General features: G+C 41.7%; 1 protein-coding gene and 1 pseudogene across 2 annotated transcripts in view; both read left to right on the top strand.

Moving 5' to 3' along the window:
* CX3CR1 (C-X3-C motif chemokine receptor 1) overlaps window positions 1-27,075 on the top strand; it is a 227,335-nt gene that overhangs the window by 39,201 nt on the left and 161,059 nt on the right. The window lies entirely within an intron of this gene.
* LOC102742487 (syntaxin-6 pseudogene) lies at window positions 20,842-22,026 on the top strand (annotated as a pseudogene). The gene is made up of 2 exons (XR_014146243.1): window positions 20,842-21,058; window positions 21,507-22,026. The product of XR_014146243.1 is annotated as a syntaxin-6 pseudogene (transcript).

Raw genomic sequence — 27,075 nt, 5'->3', positions numbered from 1 at the left:
GGTGTTGAGGAGGGCACGTTCTGCATGGAGCACTGGGTGTTGTGCACGAACAATGAATCATGGAACACTTCATCTAGAACTAATGATGTAATGTATGGGGATTAACATAAGAATAAAAAAAAATAAAATAAAATAAAAAAATAAAAAAAAGAATAAAGATACCCACTTCTACTCACACCTTGGTCTCATCTCAACAATACTTAGCTTGTGATAGAATGTTGTGAACATCAAATGAGATAAATTATATTATGTGAAAGTATGTTTTAGCTTGAGACTTGTATTAGAGTTCTCGAGAGAAACACGATCAATAGAATATATATATACCTATTATATATAATATGGATATCCTATTGGTTTTATATGAGAGAGAGATTTATTTTAATGTGATTGTAGGAACTGGCAAGTCTGAAATCTGCAAGACAGTCTGGAGATAAAATTATTTTTTCCTCTGGGAATCTTAGTCTTCTCTCTTAAGGCCTTGAACTGATTGAATGAGAGTGGGCCTCATCCTCGAAATGAAGTGTACCATTCGGAGGGTAATCTGTTTTATTCAAAGTCTACTGGTTTAAATATTAATAACATGTAAAAAAAAATACCTCACAGCAACATTCAGCCCACCTCATCAAAATGATTTCTAATGATCTGTCAGCTGCTAACTCCGTTACTTTCTTCCTCAATTTTGCTGAAAGCACAAAAATATACCTCTTCTTATCTGGTTCCCCTCTAAAGACAGGAAACAATTACAAAAGATCTCATACTCTTCCTTAACCCCTGAAGATGGTTATGGATTTTTATAAACAGATCCTTATCTTCCACTCTCCTCCCAGGATCTGTGAATGTTTCAGCTACTTCCTCACTATTCTCAAGGCCCGACCCTACTTTCTGCTCTGATTGCCACATTCCTAATTGCAGGTCATTAATTCCATCACCATTTGGTGTCCACTAGCCCTCACTTCTTAAACAGTTCTTGCTTTCCTCTCTGGGATGAGCAATGTTTTTAATGCCCCGAGTCTATGGGGCATCTGGGTGGCTCAGTTGGTTAGGCGGCTGCCTTCTGCTCAGGTTGTGATCCCAGGTCCTGGGGTTGAATCCTGCATTGAGCCCCACGTTGAGCACCCGCCCAGTCGGTGTCCCTACTCAGTGGGGAGTCTGCTTCTCCCTCTCCCTCTGCCTTTCCCCCCCATACTTGTGCTCTTGCACACGGTCTCTCTCAAATACTCTCTAAAATCTTTTTTAAAAAATTCCCCAAGTCTATTCCCCTGCAGTTGTCTATCGAGAAATCCTTAAATGTCCAGTTTCTCTAATTTATTGGTCACTATTGATGCCTTTTTTCCTGAGCTGTGGAACCTCATCCAAAATGGTATATCTGTAACCATCAGTGCAAGTCCTTGCAGCTAGGAGTCTTTGCATCTAGATGCAAGGATGCCTTACCCAGCCAGCCACACCCACCCAGGACAGGAGAGGCACACAGCAACTCTGGAGGGTCTTACCACAGGTTGTGTTATTCTCACTTCTTAGCTGAAGGAGACACCCACTTGTTGCTAGGGTCTCGGGAGGCACACAGCTCTTGGCAGGAAGTAGAACCACTCCCTCCTTCACCCCCTCTTTTTAAAGATATGGTTATTTATTTTAGAGAGAGACAGCGAGCATGAGCCCAAGGGTGAAGAGAGAGGGAGAAGAAGAGAGAGAGTCTTAAGAAGACTCCCCACTGAGTGAAGAGCCCAATCCAGGGCTCCATCCCACCACCCTGAGATCATGACCTGAGCCGAAATCAAGAGTTGGCCACTCAACTGACTGAGCCACCCAGGCACCCACCTCAGCCCCTTTTCAAAGAAAAGTTAACCCAGACTGTTCAAGGCAAAGGGCAGCGTCCTGAATTATCACTGAGTAAGCTCTCAGTACCTTCTAAAGTCAGCAGTTTTCTCATTTACTTTTGCTCATTCTCTCCAGCACAAGTTCTGTGGTCTGCACACGCCCATCACTTGTCTGCGTGGGTTACATTCCTTCATAGAGAGACAGGAAAACTCTGAGAACACAGGCGTTCCCCTCCCCACCCCAGTGCCCCCCTCCTTGCAGAGAGTGATCTGCCCATTCTTCAAATCCTAAATCAGAGTTCTCAGCTCAACCTGTGAACCTCCCTGGATGGAGTGAAAAAAGCATTTATTTTACGTAATCCTTCCCATGCCTCCCACGCAGTTTGATTGAAGCCTGGGGGCAGAGCCTGAGAAAGATTCTGCCTTCAGTGAGTTCACCATCTCCTGAGGAAAATCAGCATGATAAACTACCTTATATCTGCCGTGGTGCTGGTTACATCAAAGTCCGCACAGCAGAGGAGACCAAGCCTCCAGCCTCTCTAGGAAGAAGGCTGTAAAGCAAGAAGGAAAAAGGTGCTGGCCTTTAAGAGCTGAACCTAGAGCTAAATTACAGGCTGAGTGGAAGTTGGGAAAGGAGAGTAAAGGTGATGTGGGAAACAAAGGCAAAAGAAAAATTATTAAATTCCCTTACTACTTACAGCCCACTGACAAGTCCTTGAAACAGGCAGAGTGACATTCCTCTAGGGACTCAGCTGCATCAATGTTAATACTTTGCTAAGGGCAACAGGTAATCTTAACCCAATCCCCAGGATCTTGTAAGTCTACTTTAATATATAAAAATTCCTTTGGGGCACCTGGGTGGCTCAGTTAGTTAAGTGACTGCCTTTGGCTCAGGTCATGATCCTGGAGTCCCAGGATCGAGTCCCGCATCGGGCTCCCTGCTCAGCAAGGAGTCTGCTTCTCCCTCTGGCCCTCCCCGCTCTCATGCTCTCTCTCTCTCATTCTCTGTCTCTCAAATAAATAAATAAAATCTTTAAAAAAATAAAAATTCCTTTGGAAACTTCCTTTATCTCTATCCCCCAAGATACATGTTGGCAAGCATCCCCCAAGCATATGACCCACCAGTATACATCTGAAGGGTCTCATGACTCAAGTTTTATTAGACAGTAATAAGTGACCTTTCCCCAACAATAGCTAGCCCCCTCAGGGTCCTGGAAACCTTGCTTCCAAAATTCCTTAGAGACTTAGCTATCCCTAACCCCCTCCCAACTTGGAAGTATATAATGGGCCACTCCTCATGACCCTGGTGCAGCTCTTTCTGCCCATGGGTCCTGTCCCTGTGCTTTAATAAAATCACCTTTTTGCACCAAAGACGTCTCAATAATTCTTTCTTGGCCATTGGCTTTGAACCCTAACATCTTTCTTACATCAAAGGGAGCATCTGAATCCAAAGGAACAGCCTGTGCACAGTGGACAGCTTTTAATCTCTCCTAACGGCAGGGATGGAGGAAACAGAATTGGGAAGGGGTCCTCCATGGAACAACACCAAGGAGAATTAACAGAGGGGATAAGATGAATCAAAGTGGGCATAGGAAACAGAGTTTAGCATAAGGTCTAAAAATTATACCAGCCTTAGTGATTGTCAACCACGTATGAGTTTTTTCACCTGATTTTTTTAAAAGTAGGCTCCATGCCCAATGTGGGGCTTAAACTCACAACCCTGAGATCCAGAGTCACATGCTCTACTGACTGAGTCAACCAAGCACTCCACAACCACATATGAATCTTTTTGAGGAGTCGTGGCAGAAGATCAATCCAAGTGGTGACAGAGTCCAAAGTTTAAAGATAAAAGGGAGGAATGCAGAAAATCTTCCCTTCTCCTTGCCTCTCCCTACTCCCCCACTTCCCAAAGGTCTAAGGAGAGGAGGAGCTATGATGAGACCTGCCAAAGGCTGTGTCAATTTCCAAAGAAGAAAAAAGAGTCCAAAGGCTTGTGATTTTTAGAAAGTGTCATGACACAAGAAAAGAAAAATCTGGGTACTTTGGGGAGAGGATTGAAAGGACATTGGAAGGTAAGGAAAAGGTGGTAGAGTGAAAAAAGGTGAGGTGGTCTGTGTGGGACCATCTGCACCAGTAAAGAGACCATCCACGTGGTGATCACAAAGATCTGAGCAGGAGGACAAGGAGAGATTAGACCAGGAGACAATTCCCACTCCATATGGTTTCCATTCTATTGCTGGGGATCTGGAAGAAAAATGAATAAAAGTCTGTGGTCCTGTGCACGTGCATGAGTTCTCTAGGCAGAGACAGAAAAGCAGGCTATCCACACACACCTCACAATCTCCTGGCTCAAGCCAGCACTCCTACACAAATCTGTGTACTACAAAAGTCCATGCTCTCTCCACTGTTCCCGTCCCACCACCTTCTAGAAGTGAGCAACTTTTTCAGTGGTGGTCCACTGAAAGAATGTTTCAAGGTGCCTCCTCTGTTTCAAGCATGGTGGCAAATGCTGAGGTTACAAAAATGAAATAGATGCAGTCCACTTCCTAGTGGGGCAGACATTAGAGAGCTGAAAGAAAAGTATGGCAATACAGAGAGAATCTCCCATGTAAATAACAAAGATGAGCCAAGCGGTCCACAAGGAAGGTAGATTAGGTCTGGGAATGCTGCACAGAAGATGAGGTTTTCTTACTGTTTCTGGACAAGACAAATTCACTTCTCACTGATGGTGCCTCTGCCTGGACCACTCTTCCCCCCAGATTTTACCTGAACCATTCCCTGGCTTCATACAGGTTTGTGATCAATAGTTATCTGCTCAGAGAAATGGTCCATGTAAGATAGCATTCTTCACCACCACACTTCCTCCTTCTACCTTCTTTTACTATTCTTCAATTTATTTAACTGCATTTTTGCCCATGTTCTCTGCCTTCACATCCATTACTAGATAAACTGTCCATTCTCCTATTTAAGGCTAAATCTTGGTCATTAGATGTCATGCCCCTTTCCTCCTCCAAGATATCTTACCAGCAACTATCTCTTCATTCCCTATGTCATTCCTGTTTTCCCTACCATTCCTATCAGCATGCAGATATGCCCATATTATTTCACATCTCAAGAAGATTTTTAAAAACCTCCCCTGAAACTCTGCCATTTCTGGGAAGATGGAGTAGATATACATCTATCTATTCTTTCTCCTAAGCACAAGTAAAAATCCTGGACATTATATATAAGACAAATACAAGAAACTCTGAACAGTGAGAGAATAAGGCAGACTGTCAAGAGACCTCAGGACCCAAGGGAGGACATGATAGTGAGTTCCTTAGCTTTGTTTTTTGCCTCATATAGCCTAAGCAAGAGCCTAGAAAACTGAAAACTCAAAACATTAAAGGGCACAGACAAAAAATAAATAAATAAAACCAAACAAAAACCAAGAAAAGACTTCTCTGTCTAACCTAAGGACCAGGAAAGAGGCAGCCTAGCAAGACAGAAACCTTTAAATAATAATCACTCTACTTCAGCACTACACCACAGAAAACAAACCGGCCTCACCCCTACTCATGCCAGCAAATGAGGGTGGGGATCCTAGACTTTGACCTTCCTCGTCTGAAACAAGCTTTACCCTCCAACCCCCACATTCCGTGGTGTTAGTGGAGACCATCTGGGAGCCTGGACTGCTGCTCCCACCAGGCAGTAATGAGGCACCCCTCCACTTCCCTGCTGGGGTGGTGTTGGTGGAGGCCTACTGGAGAGGCAGGACTTCTGCCACTGCCTGGTGATAATGAGGCCGCCCACTCACTGTGGTGTCATTGAAGTTCACACGGGGAGTAGTAACAAGGCCCTCCCACCTCTTGTGGCCAAAAGAAATATCAGTGGAAGGCAGGTGGGAGGCAGAACTCGACGAGCATAGCCAACAGCAACAAAGAGTTTCCCTCCTCAGGTACCAACAAAGGCCAAGTAGGGAATCTGGACTTCTATGTTCACCAGCTGCAACACCACCCCTCCCCTTGCTTGAGTGGTATCAAATGGAAGCCAGCTGAAATAGAAGGTTTAAATAGAGTCTCATAACATGGTACCCCAAATGTCCAGGTTCCAGTAAGAAATCATCTTACTGGATGGTCTCAAAATGAATCAAGACTGTCAGTAGATGCCAACACCCAGATGTCAAAAATGTTAGAATTATCTGACAAAGACTTTGAAGCAACCATCATAAAAATGCTTCAACACACAATTACAAGCACACTTGAAACAAATGGGAAAAAAGTAGAAGTTCTCAGCAAGGAAATACAAAGTTTCAGTAAATAAATAAAAGATATAAAGAAGAACCAAATGGAAATTTTAGTACTGGAAAATACAATAACCAAAATTAAAAAAAAAAAAAAAAACAGCAGATGAGCTCAGCATCAGAATGGATGAGACAAAGTAAAGCATTCATGAACTTGAAGATAGAACAATAGAGAGAAAATAGACTGAAGAAAAGAATAGAGACTAGGGGATGTGCGAGACTATAAGAGATCTAACAATCATGTCATGGAAGCCTTGGAAGGAAAGAAGAAAGAGGGCCAGCCTAGAAAAGTACTTGAAGAAATAATGGCTGAAAACTTCCCAAATTTGGCAAAGGACATAAACCTACAGATTCAAGACACCATAAACCCCAAATGGGAAACCTAAATGTAAAACATAAAGCTAAAAAACAAAAACAAAAACTTAAGATGATATCTTCAAGATCAAGGCAGAGTTCTCAGACTTGACACCAAAAGTATAATCCAAAAAACAAAAAATCAATATATTGGACATCATCAAACTGTAAAATTTTTGCACTGTAAAAGACTGTGAAGAGGATAAGAAGACAAGCTGTATGGTGGGAGAAAATACTTGCAAATCGCATAGCCAACAAGAGACTAAGAGCAATAATATATTTTTTCAGACTCTCAAAATTAACAGTAAAAAATGTAAACAATCCAATTAGAAAGTAGGAAAACCATGTGAAGGACATTTCACTAAAAAAGATATACATAAGACAAATGAGCACATGAAAAGACGTTCTACAAGGTTCACCATTAAGGTAATGCAAATTAAAACCACAATAAGATACTACCATGTATCTATCAGAATAGTGAAAATAAAAAGCGGTGACGCACCAAATACTGGCAAGAATGTGGAGAAACTAGATTACCCATGCATTGCCAGTGGTGTAGACATTCTGGAAAACAGTTCACAAGGTCTTTAAAAACTAAACGGACAGCTACCATATGGCCCAGCATTTGTACTCCTAGGAATTTATCCTAGAGAAATGGAAACTTATGTTCACACACACACATTAAAAAAAAAAAAAAACCTGTGCACAAATGTTTATAACAGCTTTATTTGTAAAAGCCAAAAACTGGAAACAGCCCAGATATTCTTCAACAGATAAATGGTTTAAAAAACAAACAAACTGTGGTATATCAATACCATGGAGTCCTACTCAGCAATAAAAAGAAATGACCTTTTGATACAAGCAACAACCTGGATGAATCTCCAGAGAATTACACTGAGTGGGAAAAAGCCAATCCCAAAAGTTTCCATACTCTACAATTCCATTTATATAACATTCTCGAAATTACAAAATTCTAGAAATGGGTAACAGATTGGTGGCTGCCAGAGGTTAAGGATGGGGTGTCACTCTTAATGGGCAATAGCAGGGATCTTTGTGGTGGCAAAAATGCTTTGTCTCCCGACGGTCAGTGTCAATCTCCTGGTTAAGATACTCTTCCATAGTATGTAAGATGTTACCATTTGGAAAAACTGGGAAAAGGGTACACGGAGTCTTTCTGTGTTATTCTTTACAACTGCATGTGGATCTACTATAATCTCCAAAGAAAAACTTTAATCAAAAAATAAAAAAACATTTAACTGACAGAAAAAATGATAAAGCATTAATTCTAAAAACACCTCTTGACACCACTTCCCAGTTCTATACTACAGCCCATCTCTAAAGCCAGAAGAATAGAGGGGGTGGCAGAAGGAGGTCGACAGCCAGGTGGGCAGGTCCTGGTGCCAGCAGACCAAAGCCAGCAAGGATCTAGGAGCAGGAAACAGACCCCAGACTGGAGCTTGGGATTCAAACAGATCCCAGCCTAGCAGGAAGATGGAAGCCCAATTACCCTGTGTTCTCCTTCACAGAAAAACTCTTAAAAAAAAAAAAAAAGTTTTCTGTTTCCTGACTCCTCTTTGTCTCCTTCCCATTCTCTCTTAAATGCACTCCAATCAAACTTTTGCCCACATGGTTTCTCCAAAAGAGCTCTGACCAAGGTCTTTTACTCCACCCTTCAAGCTTCTTCTAGCTGGTCTAAGAATTAAATTAACATGAGACTGATTAACAGGAAAAAAGAACAAAGTTTAATTACATGCACACAGAGGCCCAATCATGAAATTGAGACCTAAAGAAATGACCAAGGCAGGCAGCTTTTATAATTTTTAGACAAAGAAACATAAATTTAGAGAGGAATTAACAGGACAAAGAAAACTTATATTTGGGAGCTTTAATTAGCAAGGAATTGTAAGCAGATTTTGAGCTGGCGTAATAAATTAGTAAAAGTAACAAGTTTGTTTATATAGACCTTTTCAGCCCTAAATTCCCTGTCTCTGATGATAAGGATGTCTCTACACCTGCTGGTGAAGGGAGGGTACCTTTCATGTGGGAGATTTATTTTCTGCTTTCTAGAGACAAAGCAGGGGTCAGAGCGTTCTTCCTGCACTTGCCATTTCTTAAATGACTTTATTTTTTTATTTGCTTTTTTTTTTGAGAGAGAGAGAATGAGAACGTGCACACACAAGTGGGGGGATTGGGCACAGGGAGAGGGAGAGAGAGAATCCTCAAGCAGACTCCCCACTGAGCTCAGAGCCCAACCTGTCCCACAACCCTGAGATCACCACCTGAGCCAAAATCAAGAGTTGGATGTTTAACTGACTGAGCCACCCAGGTGACCCTCTTAAGTAACTTTAAAGCAAAATAATCAGTATGCCAAACTGGTACATTTGGCACGGGAGACATTGATGGTAAATATAAGAAACTGATATAATATGATGCAAACACAGCTGATATTCATCAGGTATATAGTAGTAAGCCAGAGCATTGAAATATTTCTGTACATCTGCCCTAAAGCCCAAGTGCCTCCTAGTCTCCTGACTTCCCAGGAACATCACCTGCCGCCATCTTCCTATGATCCGAAAGGATTGATCCTCAGCCCAGCAGGGGTCTCAAGGATCACCCTATTCTGCACTCTGTATTTCTATACCTATAGTGTGGGTTGTTAAATATTTTGAATGTCCTCCCCGCTAGAAAGATGGTTAGTGCCATAGAAACGAAAAACAGAGCAAGGCAGTGTGATAAGAACCGTGATTTTTAATTGAATGATCAGAGTAAGTCTCATCAAGAAGGTGGCATTTGAGCAGAGATCTGGAGAAAGGAAGGGAATGAGCCTTGCAATTATCTGGGAGAAAACAGTCTATTTAGAGGAATAGCAAAGGGGGCAGAAGAGCAGGAGGTGAGAGCAGTGAAGTAGTGCGGGACCAGATCCTGGTGGACTTTGTAAGGGCTTTGAACCGACTCGGGATGGGGAGCCCTTGGAGGGTGCTCGGCAGAGGCAGGATGTGATTGTAGATATATATATATATATATATATATGGATGTAGGTGTGGATGACTTTAATGAGATATAATTTATATACCATATAATTCACTTAGTAAAGTGTACTTTACTGCTTTATAGTATATTCACAGAGTTGTGTAGCCATCACCAAGGGCAATTCTAGAACATCTTCATCATCCCAAAAAGCAACCCCTTCCTTTCAGATGTCACCTCCTAATCTTTTCACCATCCTTCACCCCCAACCACCCATCTACTTTCTATCTCTATAATATTTGCTTATTCTGGACATTTGGTATAAATGGGATTGCCACTTTTTGGCTATTATGAATAATGGTTCTATGAACATTCATATATAAGTTTTTATTTGGGCTTATGTTTTCATTTGTGTTTGGTGTATACCTAGGAGTGGAGCTGCCAGGTCAGCTGGTAGCTACGTTTAAATTTTTATGAAACTGCCAGACTGTCTTCCTAAAGTGGCTGCATTTTACACACCCACCAGCAATGTATGAGGGTTCTTTCTTCACATGGTTGCTAACACTTATCTTATTTTTATACTAGTCATCATAGTGGGTGTGAAGTGTTATTGCACTGTGGTTTTGATTTGCATTTTCCTGATGACTGATGATATTAAGCATCGTTTCATGTGCTTAGTGGCCATTTATTTATCTTGTTCAGAGAAATGTCTATTCTGATACTTCACATATTTTTTAATTGGGTTATTTGTCTTTTTATTGAGTTGCAAATGTTCTTTATATATCCTAGATTTGCAAATATTTTCTCCCATTCTGTGGTTTGCCTTTTTGCTTTCTTGATGATGTCCTTTGAAGCACAAAATTTTTAATTTTGATGAAGTGCAATTTATCTTTTTCTTTTGTTGCTTATGCCTCTGGTGTCATATCAAAGAATAAGTTGCCAAATCCAAGGTCATGAAGATTTACAACTATTTTTTTAAAGAGTTTTGGCTTTTTTTAAACTCAAGATTTCCATGGAGAGGAACAACTTGGAGTCTTTTTTTTTTAAGATTTTATTTATTCATTTGAGACAGAGGGAGAGAGCATGAGCAGGGGGAGAGGCAGAGGGAGAGGGAGAAGCAGACTCCCCGATGAGCCAGGAGCCCAGCTCGATCCCAGGACCCAGGGATCATGACCTTAGCCAAAGGCAGACGCTTAATTATCTGAACCACCCAGGCACCCCTCCTTTTTTTTTTAAGATTTTATTTATTTATTAGAGAGAGAGTATATAAGTGGGGGGCGGGTGCAGAGGGACAGCAGACTCCCTGCTGAGTGCAGAGACCAATGCAGGGCTCGATGTGGGCTCAATCTCAGGACCCTGAGATCATGACCTGAGTTGAAGTCAGACGCTTAACTAACTGAGCTACCCAGGCGCCCCTAACTCACCTTTAAACCAACTTTTTGAGGCCTTGTCTTGGCAAGGCTATAAAAACACACACAAAGAATTTGGGCTTTTACATTTAAGTCTTTAATTCATTTTGATTTAATTTCTGTGCATGGTGCAAGGTAAGAGGTCCAGCTTCATTCTTTGACATGTAGCTATCCAGTAGTCCCAACACCATTTGTTGAAAAGACTATTCTTGGGGTGCCTGGGTGGCTCAGTTGGTTAAACGACTGCCTTCGGCTCAGGTCATGATCCTGGAGTCCCGGGATCGAGTCCCGCATCGGGGTCCCTGCTCAGCGGGGAGTCTGCTTCTCCCTCTGACCCTCCTCCCTCTCATGCTCTCTGTCTCTCATTCTCTCTCTCTCAAATAAATAAATAAAATCTTTTAAAAAAAAAGACTATTCTTTCCTTATTGAATGATCTTGGCATCCTTAATTAATGAACCAGAGATATATGGATTTATTTCTGAATTCCCACTTCTACTCCATATAAATGTGTATATCCTTATGCCAGTACCACACTGTCTTGATTATTGCTCCTTTGTAGTTTTGAAACTGGAAAGTGTGGGTCCTCCAACTTTTTCTTCTTTTATCAAGATTGTTTTGGCTATTCTAGGTCTCTTGAATTCCCATATGAATTTTAGGATCAATTGTGAATTTCTACAAAGAAACCATTTGGGATTTTGATAGAGACTGCATTAAATCTATAGATGAATTTGGAGAGTATTGTGATCTTACTAATATTCAGTCTTCTGTATTAAGAGCATGGGATGTTTTCCATTTATGTAGATCTTTAATTTCTTTCAACTATTTTTTGTAGAATATAAGTTTTGCATTTCCTTTGTTAAATTTATTCCTAAGTGCTTTATTCTTGTTGATGCTCTTATAAATAGTTTTCATAATTTCATTTTTGGATTGCTCACTACAAGTGTATAGAAATGCAATTGATTTTATAACTGGTATCTTATCATTTCAGTGACCTCATTAATTAGTTCTAATAGTTTTTTAGTGGATATCTTAGGATTTTCTGAATACAAGATCATGTCATCTGCAAATAGAGATAGTTTCATTTCCTTTTCAACCTGAATGCCTTTTAGTTCATTTTCTTGCCTGGTTCATATTTTAATAAATCCCTCTGGCTGCCTTGTTGAGAATACACCAAATCAGGGTGAGAGAAAAGCAGAAGTCCAGGTGGGAAAAGATTGTGCGTGGGAGCAGGCGGGAGCAGAGAAAGGGTCACAAAGTGATTCAGGGCATTTTTCTTTTGATCTTCTCTCCTTTATTTCTTCTTTGTCTTGCTGACCTTCTTGGTGATTTTTTGCCTTGACCAACAACAAAGCCAGCACTAACTTTCTTAAAATCTTCCTGTGGTAAAATTCTTAGTAAGCAATTCTGCACAAAGGAAGCAGATACCAGACAGGAGACAAGAGAAACCCAAACCCTACATGTTCCATTTCTGCAAGAACAGATCCTATAAGACTGGTTGGACTGAAGTCCTATTTTTATGAAAGGGGGAAGAGAGAAGTATCCATCATCAGGTCTCAGAAATGCTGCAACCCTCAGCAACCAGCTAAAGATAGCCCAGGCAAGGAACTCTGTGCCCAGACTTGGGGGGCCCTCAATGCTCTGGGTATAGAGGATATTTCAGGCTTCTCCAGTGAGCAGCCACCCCAAATGATCAGATCCTTCACCTTGGGGAAACCAGGTTAACCAGTCTTCCTCAGGAACTTCTCCCTGAAGAGAGCAATGCAGGAAAATTCTCCGTAAGTCCCCCTCACTTAAACCCTTCAAATCAGATGTGATTGATCTGTCCTTCCCGGTAGGCAGGATCCTAGAGTTCTAATCGGGGCTGGGGCCTAGGGTGAGGCCAGGGAGGCACCTCAGGCACTAGCATGACTCTGAGAGCAAGGGCCTCCTTAAATTGTACATCCTCGGTGCTTTGTTTGCCTCACTGTACTGCCAACCCTGGTTCTCATACCAGGTCTGCCAGTGACAGGCCATGTGGACCAGGACAAATCCTTTGTCCTCTCTGGCCCTCAGTTTACTCATCTGAGAAGTTAAAGTGCTGGACTTAAGTCAGTGTTTCTCAATGATGATCCATGAACTCAAACTAATCCTTAATTTTCAGATTCACAAAACCTTTACCAAATGTCCTCACTTCTTAAAATCTATAAATTGATTTTTTAAAAGATTTTATTGGGGCATCTGGGTGGCTCAGTCGGTTGAGCATCTGCCTTTGGCTTGGGTCATGATCTCAGGGTCCTGGGATTGAGCCTTGTGTCGGACTCCTTGCTCAGCAGGGAGCCTGCTTCTTTCTCCATCTGCCTCTGCTGCTCCTCCTGTTGTGCTCTCTCTCTCTGCTAAATAAATTTAAAAAAAAATCTTAAAAGATTTTATTTGTTTGTGGGGGAGGAGCAGAGGAAGAGAGGAGAGAGACTCTTAAGCAGACTCCACACTGAGCAGGGAGCCTGATGCAGGGCTTGATCCCAGGACCCTGAGATCGTGACCTGAGCCAAAACCAAGAGTCAGACTCTTAACCAACTACACCACCTAGGTGCCCTTATAACTTGATTTTTAAAAAACTTGCCTTATGAGAACTTAATGTATGACTATGTATGACTAATGTATGACTATAAATTTAGTAGATAGTCCTCCATATGACTCATCCTTCTTAAAGAAACTGCTTCATCTTATCTACAGCTGAGGGGGTCTCCCCAGGAACTATTCTAACTTTGCTCCCTGCCCTGACCCAAGGTAATTGGACCAGAGATAGACCCCCCAGACCCAAGATGAACCTATCTATAGCCTGGACTGAGTCAAGCAGATTATCCCTTTCAAATGGGCATTGTAGAGACCCCATAGTCAATAATGGTGTGCAGTCCAGTGGTCAAATCAGACAGATTGAGGTTGGTAGCCATGAGGCACATGTGCAAGCAGAGGAAGCTGCTTATAAGAAGGAGGAGGCAGAGAGAAGCAGTGATGAGTAAATCCTGTGGCCCATGAAAGATGACAAACTACTTGGCTCTTGAAAGATGTAGAGGATCCTCAGTTTCTGACTTTCCTGTTATAGTGCCAATATGAGTCATGAACTGTCCTCGCATTCTTGAGTTGAGTCCTTACACAAACCACAGCCAAAGGAATTGTGATTAAAGCAGAAGAAAGGACAAACTCTTCAACAATACAATTGATTGCTATACTTGCAAAAAGACTGAGAAAGATTCCGGCCTCATACTGTAAAGAAAAAAATTCCAGAAGGATTAAAAAATAATGTTAAAGAAGTGAATTTTAAAAATGCATATTCCCAAACAAGATCCATCTCTATGCTGCCTACAAGAGACTCATTTTAGACCTACAGACATCTGCAGATTGAAAGTGAATGGCTGGAGAAACATTTATCATGCAAATGGATGTCAAAACAAAGTGGAGTAGTCGTTCTTACATCAGACAAACTAGACTTTGAACCGAAGACTGTAACAAGAGATGAAGAAGGACAGTATATCATAATTAAGGGGTCTATCCAACAAGAAGATCTAACAACTGTAAATATTTATGCCCCCAACATGGGAGCACCCAAATATATAAAACAATTGATAACAAACAAAGTTTTTTTAGTTCATTGATAATAATACAATAATAATAGGGGACTTTAATATCCCACTTACATCAATGGACGACAGATCATCTAAACAGAAAATCAACAAGGAAACAATGGCTTTGAATGACACACTGGACCGGATGGACTTAAACAGATATATTCAGAACGTTCCATCCTAAAGCAGCAGAATACACATTCTTTTCAAGTGCACATGGGACACTCTCCAGAATAGATCACATACTGGGTCACAAATCAGGCCTCAACAAATACAAAAAGATTGAGATTATAAATGTATATTTTCTGACCACAACACTATAAAACTTGAAGTCAACCACAAGAAAAAGTCTGGAAAGACCACAAATACATGGAGATTAAACAATACGCTACTAAACAATGAATGGGTCAACCAGGATCAAAGAAGAAATTTAAAAAAGAATACATGGAAACAAATGAAAATGAAAACACAACAGCCCAAAACCTTTGGGAATGCAGCAAAAGCATTCCTAAGAGGCTGGTATATAATAATACAAGCCTACCTCAAGTAGCAAGAAAAATCTCAAATAAACAACCTAGTCTTATACATAAACAAGCTAGAAAAAGAACAAACGAAGCCTAAAGCCAGCAGAAGGACAGAAATAATAAAGATTAGAGCAGAAATAAATGATACAGAAACTAAAAAACAATAGAACAGATCAATGAAACCAGGAGCTGGTTCTCTGAAAAAATTAATAAAATTGATAAACCCTTAGTCAGACTTATCAAAAAGAAAAGAGAAAGGACCTAAATAAATAAAATCATGAATGAGAAAGAAGAACAAACAACCAGCACAATGGTGATTAATTCAGACAAGAATCATCAATGGATACTAAGTCAAATGAATGTAGGTTTAGTGGGATGAGGATATTGCCATAGTTTGAGAGTATCTTTTCACAACATACTTATCAATTACAAAGAGAAAAATGATAATGTAATGTGGACAAACCTAGCAGACATCAAATAAACCAAGCAATCAAGATTAACATCACCAGTGGCCGAACAAGTCAGTATCAGGAGTTTCCCGATGTGATGAATTGGGAAGAGAACAGCATCACTTCTGTATGTTCCTCCCAAGAATGCATGTCTGAGTCCTGTCCTGAGGAAACCACACCAAGCAACATCCTGCAGAATGAAAGGTTTGTACTCTTTAAAACTCTTAAGGTTGTAAGGACAAGGAGAGGCTAAAGAATTGTTCTAGATTGAAGGAGACGAAAGACATGTGATTATTAAGTGAAAAGCATGAACCGAACAGGAGAGAGACGTTGTTGAATAGTTGGGGAAATTTGAATGGTCCTTGGATAGGATGTCAGTGTTACACCAATGCTGACTTCTGATGTCCTGATTTGGGGGGTCATATGTCCTTGGTTTGGGAAGAGGCACACTGAAGATTCTGGGAGTTTAGGGCATCGTGTTACAAAGATATATATTTATACAACTTTTATATTTTGGATTTGAAATACTATATAAGCAAACTACATGTATATGACATTTATTTATCATTAGTATCCCCAAATATAGATTATGTAATTTTGTCTTTCAATCCTACTATTATGTTTTTTTCAATTTAACAAATATTTTTAATTTTCTAGAATTCTTACTTACAACTTTTTCCATAACCATCTGCTCTTGTTTTACAAACAGAATATGTTCTCAATTTTCCCTCCATTTCTGGACGCTGCCACAAGTACTTCCATACCGACCTGATCAAAATGGAACTCTCCATCTTTGCTTTCAAGCCTGTGGATCCTGACGTCTCAGAGGTCACTGAAAGCAACAGCTTTCTCTCTGAGTGGCATGGGGAGCCACTGAAGGGTTTTGAGCAGAGAAGTGACATGATAAAATTTGCTTTTCAAAAGAATCAGCTTATCCCCGCTGAAAATAGACTGTAGGGAGGCCATGGAAGAAGCAGAACCCAGGTAGAAGTAGGATGAAAAATTATCCTGGTTTGCCCTGGGGCTGAGGGGGTTTCCTGAGACTGAACTTGCAGTGAAAAAATCAAGAAAGTACCAGGCAAACTGGAAAGAAGTGGTTATTCTAGTTAGGATATTATTCTAGAAGGCCCAGGTGAGAAATGAGTGTAGTAGGTGGAGGTGATTATTAGATGTCATATTCTGGATAGAAAATGGCTATATTATATAATATATAATGTATGAGATGTGTCATGTGAGGAAAATAGAGGATTCTCACGTTCTTAGGTAGAGTACTAGGAAAGCTGATCACTGTTTTCTGTGACAGGAAGGAGGAATTTGGGAGGAACCATTTGGGAAGAGGGATGATGAGATGGGGAGCTCAATGTTGGACTTGCTGAACATGAGGTATCTATTTGACATCCAAAAAGAGATATTAAATAGGCAGTTAAATGCATGAGTCGAGATCAGGGGAGAGAAGTTAGGGCTGTAGATACTGGATATAGTTGGTCTTCAAAAAGAAGTTCATGAAGAGTGTAAATAAGAGTTCGAGAACTTAGTCTGGAGACTCCAAGATTAAGAGGGTAGACATTGGAGGGTGAATGAGCTATGGAGAGTGAGGAGGAACTGCCGGTGAGGTCAGAGATCAACCAGGAGTATGCGAGTCCTTGAAGCCAAGTGATGACAGTGTTCAAAGAAGGAATGATTGCCTGCGTCCAAATATAAGATGGGACCTGAGAATCGAACATTAGGTTTAGTTATAAGGAGATCATTGTTGAACTTGACAAGATTTATTTTGACAGAACAGTGAGAGCAAAATCTTTGATTGAGACAGAATGGGAGATGGGGGTGCCTGCGTGGCTCAGTCGTTAAGCATCTGCCTTTGGCTCAGGTCATGATCCCAGGGTCCTGGGATCAAGCCCCGCATCAGGCTCCCTGCTTGGCAGGAAGCCTGCTTCTCCCTCCCCCACCCCCCCACTTGTGTTCCCTCTCTTGCTGTCTCTCTCTGTCAAATAAACAAATAAATAAATAATCTTTAAAAAAAAAAAAGACAGAATGGGAGATGAAGAATCAGAGGCAACTAGCTTAGACAAGTTTTTCAAGTTCACCTGCAAAGGGCAGAGGAGAGAAAGGCAGTACCTGGAGGGGAAAGTAGAGGATTATTTGTTGTGTTTTAAGGTGTGGAAATACCTGCCTGTTTGCACGCTGATGGGAATGATACAGTAGAGAGGGGGGAATGATACAGTAGAGAGGGGGAAATGACGCAGGATAGAGGGGAGGCAGTGGTGAAGCTGTGTCCCTAGGATGGAGAGAAGGAATGGGATCCAGGGCACAGGGGAAGGAGCTGGCTGATCTAAGAGCAGGGATGATGACTTCATAGTAAGAGGAAGATAGAGGATCAGGTAGTTGGGTAGATCCGATGTTGGGAGCTCATGAGAATTCTCTTCTGACTCGTCTAATTCTCAGGGAAATCAAGGTAGTCAGCTGCAGATGAGGATGGGGGAGGCCACACTGGAAGTCTGAAAAGAGAGATAAAAATATAAAATCATTGTCTAGGGGAGGAGGGGAGTGAGTAGAATAAGGAAAAGGACAGTTACTGAATAGCATGCTGGGCCCCTTGAGGTTTTGGTAGTCACAAACTTAAGAGACCAGTCAGCACTTTAAAACTTTCGGTTCCCTGAATTATATCTGTTTTTTTCTGTTTGTTCATCTTGGTCCTTCATCAATTTTGCTGTTGATTTTGCAGAGATGTCTGGTGGTTAGTCATTGACTATTCATGGTTGATATGAAGGGCTAGGATAATTCGTGAAGGTGGCTGGAGATACAATCTTCAGTTGGAAAGACCCTCCAAAGAAAGGCTGCATAGACTAAATTTAAAAAGACCCACAACTAGTCACAGATGGTCAGGTCTCAGAACTAGGCATCCAGACGCAATCTAAAAAGCTTCTGGTGTGAAACTATATACTGTAACAGCAGTAAATGTCACCTGCAAAGAAAGGAATATCAGACCATCATCAGCAACCCTGAGGGCTAGAAGCCAAACACCAAGCCTTAAAAATTCTAGAATTCTAGACCCAGCTCAATTACCAATACAACTTAAGGGTAGCATAAACACACACTTCATAGTAGTGGGATGTATCCCAACAAAATAAGGGCATAAACAAAGGAAGAAAGGGGCGAGAAATAATGAATCCATCTCAGGAGAGCAAGGAAGGGAAATTCTAGGAGGGAGGTTTACTTTTAATTACTCCTGGTTGCATACCTTTTCTTAGATTTGAATGTCTACCTTGTGCATTTATCACTCTTACAACTGTTAAAAGACAAAAGAAATAATAGGCCCAAGGTGGAGTCATTTGCCCCCAGGATAGCAAACCAAGATTTAATTAAAGTTTCAACCTGTCCCAGGAGTGGAATTTTAAACCAGTCTGGCATTTCCTGGTCAGCATTAGTAAGGTCATCTGCCTGATAAGACCCCAGCCTTCCCCACCAAGGGAAGGTAACCATGCCTGAAATAATCCTTTTTTTTTTCTTTTGCTAATAAGCTCCTTGTTCTGCCCTCCTTCCTATAAAAGCCTTCCATTTTGTAGAGCTCCTTGGAGAGAGCCTGTCTATTTATTAGGTAGGATGCTGCCCTGTTCAGGGATTGTTGGGTAAGTCAATCAGGTCTCAAGGTAACTCAGCTGAATTTTTGTTTTTGTTTTTTTCCAGGGGAAAAAGTGATTTAATACCCACCAATCCCCCCACCCACAAGTAATTACATTCTGGGATTTCACCTTTTCTTCCAATTCTGAATCCTTCTGTTTTTTCCCTCTTAATGAGAGAAAAGTTAAAGTAGACTTAAGGTCATCAAAAACCAAAAAAAAATTGGCCAAGGGCTCATTATTCATTTATCTTATATTTTTTTACTTCCATGATACTGTCCATATTTGTGGGTCCTCCGATCCAGACACACATTGACTCCACTTATAAAGTGAAGGATGTACATGAGGATATATCAGCTGTTACAGTGAACAGATTTTGTGAAGTGCCTTCTGTTTTAATGCTTTAAGTTTATCACATTTTAATGACTTCTGACATTCCACTTTCCCAGATTATAAGAAAGGTCTGTGTATGTAGTTAGTTTTAAAAATGTACCAATGCCAGGGCATCTGGGTGGCTCAGTCAGTTAAGCTTCTGACTCTTGATTTCACCTCGGGTCATCATCTCAGGGTCATGGGAATCAAGCGCCGCATTGGGCTCCAAGCTCACTGGGGAGTCTGCTTGAGATTCTCTCTCTCTTTCCTTTCCCTCTCCCTCTGCCCCTCTCTCCTCTCTCTCTCTCTCTAAAATAAAAAAATCTTTTTTTTAAATGTGCCAAAGCCTGTATATTAACAAAATTTTTAAAAATAAAACTATATAAAACATTTAATTTATTGGTCTTTTTGAAATATTTGATGTATCACCAGTGTATCACAACTGAGCCATTAATTGCTTCATCAACATTTTCATGACTCTGCTGAGGAATCAGCTGTTGAGAAATGTGCAAGTTCCTTTTGTGTATCTACAAAAGCTTTATCAACATTTCATCATTCACAAAGTTTATCTTCTTAGGAGTAGTGGTAATTGGTTTTGTTTTGTCTTTAGTCTTAAAGCTTTTTTGGCTGGCTGTATGCAATGCATTTCTGGATTTCTGCCCTCTCAGTTTGTGGTTGGTTATTGTCTTTGACACCCTCGTGCAGCAACTCAAACTCCAGGTGACACCGAATTTTTGTTCTTCAACAGATTTGATACAGTGACAAGATCTGAGGCAGTCTTCTGGCGGCGTTTGGGGGTCAGTGAGAAACACAGGCATGGTACCCCTCGACGCCTTTGAGTTCACTATTTTTCTTGCCATTTCTGAGGGTCATAGGTAAGTTCCTCTCAGTTCTGAGCTCTGCCCTCTGCACCGAGCTCCCAATCCAATTGGCTTTCCTTTACAGGGCAGGTCAGATTGAGCTGGCAGAGGATTTTTCCCAGAGCCAAGTGAGCTGCCAGACAGTTCTGCCTGGAACCAAGCTTCTAGTCCTTTGGATCTCAATTCCCAGGTTTCTGAGTGGAAAATTCCAACCGTTGCCATGCTAGGAATTATTTGTGGTTACGGCTGGAGTAGGTCTGCATCCAGTTTAAGAACTGGACCAGGTCCAGCAGAAGGCCTCAGGTGAATAAAATTTGTTTAAATGGGATTCTTTCTATCTGAAGAGTTGAGCGTGCCATCTTCTATCACTTGTGCTTCTTTTATGCTTAAGAACTATAGTCCTGGCAGGGGAAGAGGCGGGCAAGGGGGCCGGCATCAGAGTCTGGGATTCGGTCTGCAGAGTGATCGAGTGCTGGACCCACAGCGGTTCCATGTGCACCAGCTGCTCTGGGTTCCCCAGGATAAGGAAGCGGCCCTGGCTGTGGCAGGCCCATGGGGTCAGCAGAGGGAGGCTGGGAGGGTGCAGGTGCCCTGTGAGCAGAGTTGGCATGAGGCAGCCTGGGGTTGGGAGGCCATGTCTGTGGAGGACCCCTTCTTTGTGGTGAAAGGTGAGGTACAGAAAGCAGTCAACACCACCCAGGGATTATTTCAGAGATGGACAGAGCTCCTCCAGGACCCCTCCTTAGCAAGGAGGAAAGAAATCGACTGGACCACCAATGAGCTGAGAAACAACCTCTGGGAGTATAGAGTGGGATCTAGTGGTATATATATACAATGGAATATTACGCAGGCATCAAAAAAATGAAATCTTGCCATTTGCAATGACGTGGATGGAACCAGAGGATATTATGCTAAGTGAAATAAGTCAATCAGAGACAGACAATTATCATATGATCTCACTGATATGTGGAATTTGAGAAACAAGGCAGAGGATCATGGGGAAAGGGAGGGAAAAATGAAACAAGAAGAAACCAGAGAGGGAGACAAACCATAAGACACTCTTAATCTTAGGAAACAAACTGAGGGTTGCTGGAGTGGTGGGGAGTGGGAGGGATGGGGTGGCTGGGTGATGGACATTGGGGAGGGTATGTGTTGTGGGGAGTGCTGTGTATTATGTAAGACTGATGAATCACAGACCTGTACCCCTGAAACAAATAATACATCATATGTTAATTTAAATAAATAAATAAATAGAGTGGAATCTAGAGGACCTTGACGAGATCATCAGCATAGTTGAAGCAAATGCTAGAAAATTCAACCTCGATACGACTGAATTAAGTATAAGAAAAACCTGTGTCCCAAGTACTTGGCAAGTTGTCAGGGACATGACGGATCAGATGTCAGCTTCGTCTGTGCGGGCGTTCACTGAACGAAAAACTAGACAGGCACTGCTAGGGGACAGTGGTTGTCAGAGCTGGAGTGCCGGATGACAGAGAAATAAGGACGCCTGGACCACGAGGTCCAGTTAGCCAACTCCCATTTCATTGAGGAGCAGCAGGCTATCTGGAACAGAAGGATGAGCTGTTGGAGCTGGTCTCTGGGAGCACTGGGGTGCTGAAGAATGAGTCCCAGCCCATCGGAGGGGAGCTGGAGGAACTGACAGTATACAGATTCTTCCGAGCGGATTCTTGGAGTGTTGTGAGGAATGGGAGCATGAAACAGATATGGCTCTGTAACCTCACTGGAGATTCGGGTACCGAGGAGGATAGGACATGAACTGACTTCACTTTATCATCCCATGGCTCTCCTGCTCCATCAAACAGAACTTCTTGCTCTGCATCTTTAACTTAATGACAAAAAGTTTATAAATTTAACTTCAATTAATAAAAAAAAATCTTCCCTCTCAAAAATAAAGCAAACAAGAAAACAACAACAACAAAAGAACTATAATACTGGAAGCTGCGGATACGTGGCAAAATGGTAAATTTTACTAAAAGTCATGTAGTATTACAAAGGCCATTATGAGCAACATTCCAGTTAAACAAGATTGCTCATTTAAGAAATGCACTTGAGAAATGCTCAAGGTATTCCAAGTTGAATAAACAAAAATAGGATACCTACTTTAACTGGTATGCAGAAACTTCCAAAAGGCTTCAAGATTCCAAAATAGCTTTACTAAGAGACTCATTACAAAAGGCTAATGAAAAATTAAAGATGCAAGAGATACCTAAAACATAAGATGATAGGACTGACTGATACCACTTCCCTGCAGTCTCTTTTCACCTGAGTGCTCACATTTTACCAAATTCTCTGTCTGAACTGCCTTTCCCCCTGAAGAGACTATTAGACAGTTCTTGGATTTTAAGATTTTATTTATTTATTTTAGAGAGAGAGTGTGTGTGTGAGTGAGCACAGAGAGGGAAGGATGTAGGGAGAGGGAGAGAGAAGCTCAAGCAGACTCCCCATTGAGCGAGGAGACCCATGTGGGGCTGGATCTCACAACCCTGAGATCATGAACCAAGCTGAAATCAAGAGTCGGCCCTTAACCAACTGAGCTACTGAGGCGCCCCAAGACGGTTACCTTTTAAAATAAAACTACCCAAGGTTGCTGACAAACAATGCTGAGGTATCCTCAGTCCTTGGTCAAAGACTGAAGGATAGGACCAATGTTACAGAATTTCCTACAACTACGGGAGGAAACTCAAAAGCTTTTTAAAGAGTGTAGAGTCATTATCTGGGCCCATGACCCTGGGCTGCCAGATCTTTATTAGCTTGTGCACTTGTTGGCAGCTCCTGGGGAAGCCCAGATGGATACAGGAAGCAAGATGGCAAAACCCCAAGAGCGATGAATTAGAGATCCTCGACCAGAAAGTACAGGCAGAATAGCAACTGAACTTTTTATAAGCCATTCCTAGAGTCTTTCCTGCTTGCACTGATTGTTATATGATACAAAAACATGCAGACAAAATAAAGATAAATCTGTGGCAGGTTTTCAAGCCCATTTGGAAGGCCTTTTTCTATGGCATGTGGGGTTCCATACAATAAATAAGGTCACCCAGCCTGCTTTAGCTGCTTTTTGTAAGTGGATCATCTCCTGAGATCAGTGGTTGAAAATAAGATGGGAGGCCACTGCCTGACTGAATTCGTGACCATAGCTGAGCATTTTGAAAGGACCCTGAGCAAGATCACAAACAAAAATCCACCAAACTAATAGCCTCGTGGCTCCAACAGCTTCAAGACCAGAAACTCAAAATAACACCTCTCCCACGCACCCCCCTACAGGTCCATCATCAGAAAAAACGCTGGTCCAAAGAGTAATGCCTCAGGTATAAGACACTGGGACACTAGATGAGAGCTTGTCCTCAACGGTCCTATGTAAATTCTCAAATATCCTCATGTCTACCTTCAAAGGAGGGACTCCATAGGGGCCTCACCCATAGTTGATGGGCTCTAAGGGGTTCTCCAGTGAATTATTACCAATAATTCTCCTAAACAGCCAAGGGGAAACCAAAATAAAAATTAATGGGATACCTTGTCAAATTCTAGTTGAGCTATGCTTTCTACTTCAAATGCCACCCTCATAAAGCAACAAATCCCTCAGAGTAAAAAGGAAGTGTCCATGGTGGGGTTATCTAACAGAGTTCAGAGAGAATTTATCACAATCAGTACAAATGGCTCTGGTACCTTCTACTGAAAAACACTCTTTACAATGTGATACAGCCCATCCCTAGGCAGAGATCTTCTGTCTAAATCAAAAGGGCATATGTTGGGACGCCTGGGTGGCTCAGTCGGTTAAGCGTTCAACTCTTGATTTCGGCTCAGGTCATGATCTCACGGTTATGGGACTGAGCCCCGAATTGGGCTCCTTGCTCAGCAGGGAGTCTGCTAGAGATTCTCTCTTTCCCTCTCCCTCTGCCCCTCCCCCCACCATGTGCTCACATGCGCATTCTCTCTCTCTCTCAAAAAATAAACAAATCTTTAAAAAAATGAAAAATTAAAGGGCTAATAGGTTTTGCCTCCAATGGAGACCTCACCTTAGAATTCCTGACCAAGTCGAACCTGATATTTTATGTTCCTTATAGTCCGTCCTTGACACAGAAGAAGAAGAATTCCCCATAAATTTCCCTAATTTAATTGAGGTGCCTGAAAATCTGTGGCCTACTTTTTTTTAAAGACTTATTTATTTCAGAGAGAGAGAGAGCACAAATGGGAGGGGCAGAGGGAGAGAGAGAATCTCAAGAAGACTCCATGCTCAGCATGGAGCCAGACACAGGGCTCAACCCCATGATCCTGAGATCACAACCTGAGCTGAAGCCAATAGTCAGACACTTAACTGACTGTGCCACCCAGACGCCCCTGTGGCCTACTTCTAATACTGCCGTTGGAAGAATAAAAAGTGCAGAACCTATAAAGATTCAGATAGATATAACTAAACCTCCACCTAAATTACCTCAATGTCCATTCAAACCTGAGGCCACACAAGGCCTCACACCCGGAGTAGAAGGCCTAATCGCCCAGGGGCTTGTCCTTCCCTATACCTGTCCCTGCAACACACCCGATCTTGCCGGTTCAGAAATCCAATGCACGAGGATGGCTGTGTGTCCAGGACTTAAGATCAATTAACAAGACAGTCATTCCCCATTTCCCAGTTGTTCTGCACCCAAACCCCCTTTTGTCAGAAGTCCCACTGTTACAGAATTTCTTTTCCTTTAGTGCCCACGGTTCTTGGTCCTGCCGCTTCAAAGAATGAAGAGGTAGACCAGATGAAGAGTGGTGGGCAGCAAAGCAAAGTTTATTGAGCGATAGTACAAAGTTCCCAAAGAGGGAGGAGACCTGAGAGGGTTGCTGATTTGGTGTTTAGATCTAGGGGTTTTTATGGCCTTGTTGGAGAGCTGTTTTAATCTGATTAACCCTCCAATCAAGTAGTTGCCATCTACCTATCACATGGGAAAGGGTGGAGGGCTCCTTGTAAAGTTCTTTTAAGGGTGGTTTCCTCTTAGGGCAGGGGGCCCCTTATCCCTGCCTGCCTTTCTTCTGACTACCCTTCATCACCACTTGCCTCAAAATGATGCACTGTTGTAAACCTCTGCTCAGCCTTCTTCAGCATCCATGAGGACTTCAACAGCCTATATCTCTTTACCTTCACTTGGAACAACCAACAATATACCTGGACAGTCGTGCCTCAGGAGTTTCCTGAGGCCCCTTCTTATTTCTCTCAAGTACTTTGTAGGGAAGGAAAAATTCTTCCTCTACCCTTTAAGGTCTTCCAGCTGGACTAAGACTTAAATTTACATGAGACAGATTAACAAGAGAAAAAAACGCAAGGTTTTATTACATGCTCAGGGGGGCCCAATAATGAAATTGAGGCCCAAAGAAATGACCAAAGCAGGCAGTTTTCATACATTTTAGACAAAAGGGCAATAAATTTGTGAGTAATTGACAGGATAAAGAAAACAGGTGTTTGGCTGCTTTAATTAGCAGGGAATTCTAACCAAAAGTTAAGTTGAGATAACAGATTAGGAAAAAATTAACGAGATTTGTTTCTACAGTTTTTGTAGCTTTAAAGTTCCTGTCTCTGGTGATAAGGATGCCTTTGCACTTCTTAGTACAAGGAGGGTATTTTTATATGAGAAATCTGTTTCCTGCTTTTAAGGAACAGAGGAGGGCCTGAGTGTTCTTCCACTGGCTCTTTCTTAAGTAACTTTTATTTAAAATAATCAATATGCCAAAGTGACACATTTTAGGGTAGCCTGACTTTGACCCCTACAACTTCAAGATTTAAGTACTCCTGTTCTCTGGGAAATCCACCCTTTTACAATACTGAGATACCCTCTTGCTGTGATCAGTCACCGAAGAGGCATCCATGAAAGAATCCATGTATTTGCTGTAACAGTTAGCTGAAAAAGGACACCAAGTCTCTAAGGAAAAATTACAATTATTTCTAGACATTGTTCATTACCTAGGTCAGATTCTAAACCAGTTGTCTCTGAAAAGAATCCAAGTAATCCAGGAATTTTCTAGACTCACGACTAAACCACAGCTTTGCAGATTCTTAGGCCTGGCTGGATATTATAGACTGTGGGTTTCTGACTTTTCTCTATCAACTTCTGTACTCTATGAACTTACTAAAATTTCCAACCCTGAATCCCTTCCTTGGGAAGATAAACATGAGGAGGTTTTTATCAGACTAAAATAAGCTCTGTAAGAACCACCTGCTTTAGAGCTACCTAAGTATTCAAACCGTTTTACTTTATTTGTGCATGAAAGGGATAATCAAGCCCTGGGAATGCACACACAAGAACACAGTAATAGACAAAGGCCTTCACAGCGCACTTGACTGTGTTGCACGTGCATATCATAGTTGCCTTAAGGCTATAGCCCCAGCTACAAGTTAGTGCAAGCCTAAATCTGCAAGTAAATTTAACCTTAGAAAATGGCATTTAACTACTAGGTATTTACCCCAAAGATACAAATGTAGGGATCCGAAGGGGTACATGCACCCCAATGTTTATAGCAGCAATGTCCACAATAGCCAAACTGTGGAAAGAGCCCAGATGTCCATCGACAGATGAATGGATAAAGAAGAAGTGGTATATCTATACAATGGAATATTATGCAGCCATCAAAAAGAATGAGATCTTGCCATTTACAATGACGTGGATGGAACTGGAGGGTATTATGCTAAGCGAAATAAGTCAATCAGAGAAAGACTAGTATCATATGGCCTCACTGATATGAGGAATTCTTAATCTCAGGAAACAAACTGAGGTTGCTGGAGTGGGGGGTGGGGTGGGAGGGATGGGGTGGCTGGGTGATAGACATTGG

Source organism: Leptonychotes weddellii, chromosome 1 (assembly GCF_054177405.1).
Source record: "Leptonychotes weddellii isolate Sample4059 chromosome 1, ASM5417740v2, whole genome shotgun sequence".
Classification (NCBI taxonomy): Eukaryota; Metazoa; Chordata; class Mammalia; order Carnivora; family Phocidae; genus Leptonychotes; species Leptonychotes weddellii.
The sequence above is the reverse complement of the archived record's forward strand: the minus strand, read 5'-3'. Positions and strand labels throughout refer to the sequence as shown.